General features: G+C 43.1%; 1 long non-coding RNA gene across 1 annotated transcript; it reads left to right on the top strand.

The window, feature by feature from the left end:
- The first annotated feature begins 221 nt into the window (after nt 1-221).
- On the top strand, nt 222-5,172 carry LOC142850233 (uncharacterized). Its single transcript, XR_012910665.1, has 4 exons — nt 222-498; nt 3,424-3,478; nt 4,649-4,743; nt 4,878-5,172. It is a non-coding gene; the product is annotated as an uncharacterized LOC142850233 (long non-coding RNA).
- The last annotated feature ends 1,513 nt before the right edge of the window (nt 5,173-6,685 follow it).

The following is a 6,685-nucleotide window of genomic DNA, read 5'->3' as shown; positions in this document are numbered from 1 at the left end:
GTCTGTTGTCTCCCTCAGTCCTGCAGATCCCAGGGAACAAATTCAAGTTGGCAGGCCTAGCTGGGACTATTTTTACCCACTGAGATAACTTGGGGGAGGCGGAAAACTTTACACGTAAGCAAAATCAATGAGGCAAGCAGATCTGATCTAAACTGGGAAGAGTGAAACTAGACTTCAGTCATTTCCTTTAAAGGCTTCAGTTAGAGAAAAACACAACTGAACCTCAGGGCCAAAAAGAAACTTGAGATTAGCCAAGAAAAGGAATTCTCCAGGGAACTCTGCAAGCTGATCGGTTTGCCTTTGGGACACTATATAAAGGCTTCCCTTGGCTGAGTAGCATTAGCACTTTCTACCTCTTTTAGTTCTGTGTTCTACAACTGAGGGGCTGATTTCTACTCAGCTCAACTTCTTTAAAAGAATCTTCCTTTACTCTAAACTTTAAAGGACATAGAAGAACCAAGCAGGAGATCAGTGGGTGCCAACTTCAGGAGGCCTTCTGTAAGTCTTTTGATTTATAAGGGGAAGTCTCGGTGGGGTGGCTGTTCTTGGGAGGGATTCAGCCCAGTTTGCTGGTTTTAGGAAGAGTAAATGCATACATCTGATTTCAAAACCTGAATGAAAATTCAGGTACTGTGCAGAGGTAAGATTCCCATGGGAGACAATGATTTCTTTGAAGAGTGGATAGCTCTCTGTGTCCACAGAGCTACATTATGGACTGGGGTATAGGAAAGGAGAGACACTGATTGCTCAAGGGGAGGTGGGTCTTGCTCTAGAGGTTGTGCCTGTCATTGAACTCTTTGGGTCCCCTATAATTGCAGTCCTTCCATCTGCACAACCAACCACACAGCCTCTCCCTCATTCCCATCCCTCTTGTGTGACACGGTCACCGTTCCCCACTCCTTTCCTAAAGTTTGCCCTGCCACACTGAAATATAGTCACACACCACACACACCAATCCTCTCCAGACACACACACATAATTTTTTTATTTATTTATTAAGGATTTCTGTCTCCTCCCCACCACCGCCTCCCATTTCCCTCCCTGTCCCCCAATCAACTCCCCCTCCCTCATCAGCTAGAAGAGCAGTCAGGGTTCCCTGCCCTGTGGGGAGTCCAAGGACCTCCCATCTCCTTCCAGGTCTAGTAAGGTGAACATCCAAACAGCCTAGGCTCCCACAAAGCCAGTACGTGCAGTAGATCAAAACCCAGTGCCATTGTTCTTGACTTCTCGCTATGTTCAGCGAGTCCGGTTTTATCCCAGGCTTTTTCAGACCCAGTCCAGCTGGCCTTGGTGAGTTCCCGATAGAACATCCCCATTGTCTCAGTGACACACACATAATTTTAAGACAGATTCAGACAGAGCTTTGGAGACTTGAGAAAAATGTACTGACATTAGAAAGAAAAGAAACCAAGGCAGGAAGGCAAGCTGATGATCTTGGTAGCTGCTGAGACGAGGGGTATGGAAAAGACATTACATGCCTAATAAAATACATACCAGACACACCTGGAAAACAGAAGCAGTTGCCTAGGCCTTTGGTCTTTATATTTAAAGATGTGCAGATTTGACTGCCTCTCAGGTGACATCATTGGAGTTTTAATGTATGAGCCTGGACCCAGTTATCCCTAACAAGTTAAGCTCGACTACTGTCTTCAAGGTGGCCATCGAAGGGAAAACTTTGAAATGTAGAGAAAGATTTGTTCAACATGGCTACACCGAGAAGAACAAATAAAGAGATCCAAGAGCTGCGGCCCCCACCACCAAGCTCATCTTTCAGTTTTACGTGAGATTTATAATTAAATAGAGTGTCTCTCTTTGGAATATCTTCACTCCCTCCAGGCATGAGCCTTGGACACATAAGTGACACTCCAGCTTTTCAGGCCAACCAAAGAAGAAATAAATGATGCTACTGTTTTGTTTTTATCTTGTAGTCAGCTAAACGTTTCATGGTGTAGCCTAGAACTCAGAATCGTGTTAAGACAGAACAATTGTTACTCATTGTAATCGGTTTACCTTTTGTTAACTTTGGGCCAGGAAGGAATGACTGAACAGTTTGCCTTAGAGCTTTGTTAACCTCCGCCATTAGTTCATCTCTCCCCTGAGCTAGTAACAAGTTGCCTGCAGATCTTTAGCACGTACTGAGTCTAGCTCAGGTGCATTTCCAGTCCAGCAATGGACGTCCAGTACTTGACATCCATGCCTCATGAACAGCTTGGAAATCTTTCATTATTGCTTTTGAAATCTGCTCTCTCTTAATTTTCTTCTAGTTCCCTATCTAGCAAGGCATTGTTGATATCTTCAGTGGTTCCTGTGGCTTTAAAGAGTACTTCCTTTGGCTTCAGACCTGCCTAGTATCAGGCTTACATCCTCCTGGTTCCCCCCTGTGCTGAGTTAGCTCAACTTAGGAATCACTTTGTTGGGTCCAGGAGGATCGCACAAAGATGAGAACACCACCAAGTCTAATAAACTAGAAGCAAACTTTATTCCAGAAACCAGATCCTAGGAAAACCAGAAGCAAACTTAAAATAAAAAAATTAAAAAGCACCATGGGGCACAGAAGTTTATCAGCTATCTGAGACCACAGCCAGAGATGGTGTTTGTTAGGCTGTGGTCAACGGCTGGTTTCTGAACCCATCTTTTATAGTTAGAGCACCAAGCATTAGGTCTGAACAAAGGAATTTTTACAATCTTGCCCTGACCCATGGGTTAGTCAACAGAAACCCTAAGGAGGGGAGTGAGTTCTAATGTCAGTGGGTAACTAGGCAGCTATCATGAAATATGTTTTAGAGTAGATTACAGCAAAAACCACTAATTGCAAGAAAACAGATGTCTTTAGCAATAGTCAGAAAAGGGACTGCTAGTAATACCAGAAGGTTAATAAATTAGAATTAATTGGTTCTTAGGCTGAGAACTTAAAACTCAGAAACTGCCATACTTTACAACCTCCATTATCAGAGCTCATCAATTAAACCATTGTATTTGTCCACTGTCTCCTGGTACCTCCAGATGTAAACTGGAGTCCCGTGCCTCCCCTTTGGTGGCACTAGTTTTCCATAACAGAGACAGTGTCTAACCCAGAGGTCACATAACTCTGTCTCCTAAAGGTTAACTCAGTTCACATCTGTCGTTTATCAGGAATGGCCAGGACACTACTCTCAATTTGCGGGGAGGTGCTCTGGCCTTGTAAATAAAGCAGCCAGTTGTAAAATGAAATGACCTAAGCTGATGGAGGCTTCCCAAGTGTCCGAGAAAATAGCTCACCGAGAATGACTGAGCCTTGATCTGCTGAGAAAGCTGCTGACAGTCTGTTCTCATTCTCCTAGACTTATAACTTTGTATTTTTTATTTCTACATTTTATTTTTGGAATCTACATTTTTACTTTCTTATTCTTGGACTCTTCGACTTCATTGGATCTTTTTCACCAGCCAGAGGGAAGCCTCACTTCCTCGTCCTATCCACCTCAAAATGCCACTGTCCCAGGTAAGCAGATTGACTCAGAGCCTGGCTTCATCTGGAGGCTCAGAACAACAGTAGAGGTTTACATCAGAAAACTATTTGTCGCTGAAGATGTGTACCTTATCAGTAGCTGGAAATCTCCCCTCCCCCAGGAGGCTTTTTCTACCTCCTCTTCTTCCCCCAAGATGCTCATGCCTCCTTTCTCCTCTATCTCACTGTTTCTGTGTTCTTTTTAAATAAAATAAAGATTTTATTTTTTTATTCTTTTTATTTATTTATTAAAAATTTCCACCTCCTCCCATCCTCCCATTTCCCTCCCACTCCCCCAACTTCCCCTCCCCCTTGCTCTCTAGTCCTAAGAGAAGTCAGGGTGCCCTACCCTGTGGGAAGTCCAAGGCCCCCCTCCATCCAGGTCTAGGAAGGTGAGCATCCAAACAGACTAGGCTCCCAAAAAGCCAGTACATGCAGTAGAATCAAAATCCAGTGTCATTATCATTGGCTTCTCAGTCCGCTCTCATTGTCAGCCACATTCAGAGAGTCTGGTTTAATCACATGCTCGTTCAGTCCCAGACCAGCTGGCCTTGGTGAGCTCCCATTAGATCAGTCCCACCATCTCCATGGATGGACGCACCCTTCGCGGTCTGACTTTCTTGCTCATGTTCTCCCTCCTTCTGCTCTTCATCTGGGCCTTATGTTTACAGTGTTCTGCCTGCACGTATGCCTGCAGGCCAGAAGAGGGCACCAGATCTCATTACAGATAGCTGAGAGCCACCATGTAGTTGGTAGGAATTGAACTCAGAATCTCTGGAAGAACAGCCAGTGCTCTTAACCTCTGAGTCATTTCTCCAACCTTTCTCTGTGTTCTTGTACACAGCACAAACACTATTCACTCTCTACACAGAGCACTGTCTCTGTCACATTGACTCCAGACCACACCTCTCTACCCGAGCAAACTACCAAAGTATTTGCCTGAGCAATATTGCTCCTCTTCCTTAGAAGACCACTGATATCCAGAGGGAAAATGATTACTTCTTTTCCACCCACACTGGATCCTCTTAAAGACTCAGATCGACATTTTCCCCAATGGGACTGAGAGATAATGGAGGACTTCCCAAAGCAATAGAGACAGGTTCAAAATCAAATTCGTTGTGTCCAAACTTGTTTCCATGTCCTCTCTGTTTATTCTGCTTCCAGATCACAGGAGTGCTTGGAGGTGGGATACTATATCTCATCATTTCTGCTATCGTCCTTCTGTCCAAGTCTGCATTCGGGACTGGTAACACCCATCAGTGAGTGTCATTTAAAATGGGTCTTTCTGTTTCTCTTCCCCGTACAGAAGCAGGTAGAGTCACACAATGTCTGATCCCTCTGAGCATGACCATCTTTCTGTCACTCAATTCCTTCTTGTGTCTGTGTTTTCCAGGGAAACAGGTCCTGACAATTACTCACATGGAGACCCGAAAACATATGGAAACCATTCGAAGAAAAATTAAGAAAAATCCACCATGTAATTAAGCAAATCTAAAGATTCCAGAGAGCATCTCTCACTGGAACCCAATGAAGGCCACCTCCTTCTGTGCTTTCATAACCCAGGATCTCCCTTTCCTTAGAAATGAGGAAATAACCCATTGTTTGCACCTTGAATCTTGCGATTTGATTCAATTTGATAAATCATAGTCAATTAAATAAATAAAATTTAATATGGCTTTTAACCAAAAGGTCTTCCCAAACATTTATAAACTTGTGGTATGGGGTATCTATAAGCCAATCTTAGTATACATATACACATGTGTATGTGAGATTTTGTGAGTTGGAAGAACAAATTCTAGAAATGTGATCTGCAATCGCTTATTTATTTAATAACTGTGTATTGAACATTTATTTTATGTGTTAAATGCTTTTTTCATGGCAGAAGTTGGGTAAATATTGTAAAGATGACATTACCCTTGATTTCAAGAAATATGGGCCTTTGCAAAGCAGACACTGCATATATTAGTCAGTTGCTCATCATTGTAACAAAATACATGACACAGTCTAGTTATGAGGGAGAAAAATCTATTTAGCTCATAGTTTGGAAATTCTAAAGCATGGCACCTATACCTACCCAGTTCTAGGGAGGACATCTCAGCAAATGGAAGACAGCAATAATGGAAGCTGTCATTGAGATGTGCCAAAACTAGTCAATCCAGAAGCAGAAAAGGTGGATGGTACCAGACTAGCTCTTTTCATAGCTACCAATAAGTGTTGGAGCTTCTGAGGGGAAAGGTTTACCCAATAGAAGTGTTACAGCTCTGAGAGGGAAGGTTGCCCCAGTAGAGGAGTTACAACTCTGAAGAGAAAGGTATCCTGGCAGTCAGGAGCCAAAGAATACCACTAAGTCACGCCACACAACAAACCTAGCACGAGAGTTTTATTGGGAGAGACACAAGAAGATGGCGGCCTCTGCTCAGTTGAGAAGCAGCAAAAACTGAACAGGAGGCAGGCTTTATATGGGTATCATGGGGGGCAGAGCTGTCCAGGGTAGCATGGGATTAGAGGGTTTGATGGTTTGATCTTGACCAGCCATTTACAGCCAACCCAATGGGTTGACTAGTTAAACACTAGATGTCACTGCTGTACCTTCCCACGGCCTCTCACAACCAGTAGCTCTCAGCTGACAGGAAGGTGGGCTCAATATCGCTTAAGAGAAGTGATATTAAGGATTTAAGGATGTTTGATGAGCTATGAACCACTTCTTCTACAGTGTCTAAACCTAGAGGTTGAGAGAGTTTGATCATACTTGATGAGAGGCTATAATAAATGCCTAAACAAGGCCTGAACAAGGATCACACCAATAAACATGCTAGCATAGAAGGGAGAAGGCTGATGGGGCCTCAACCCTAGACAAAGAACTATAAAGCAGCTAAGGAGTGCTCAGAGCAGGAGGAAATAATCTTCCCCACGGAAGAGAATGCCAGTTGGTTATCTAGTACCAAGTTCTCAAACCTGAAATCATATTTGTACAAGTAATATTATAAGGACTGAGAAGGACATATGTATGTGTGTCTTATGTAACATATATACATATATATGTATATACATATACATACTATATGTGTATAACAATTTGAGAAAAGGAGGCCCTGAATCTGAGAGAGAGCCAGGGGTTGGGGGATACATGAGAAAGGATTGGAGGGAGGGAAGGAAAGAAAATGATATATTTGTCTTAGTTACTGTTCTATTGTTAAAAGG

The sequence above is a fragment of the Microtus pennsylvanicus genome, chromosome 5 (assembly GCF_037038515.1).
Source record: "Microtus pennsylvanicus isolate mMicPen1 chromosome 5, mMicPen1.hap1, whole genome shotgun sequence".
NCBI classification, from domain to species: Eukaryota; Metazoa; Chordata; class Mammalia; order Rodentia; family Cricetidae; genus Microtus; species Microtus pennsylvanicus.
Note: the sequence above shows the minus strand (reverse complement) of the source record. Positions and strands in the feature narration are given on the sequence as shown.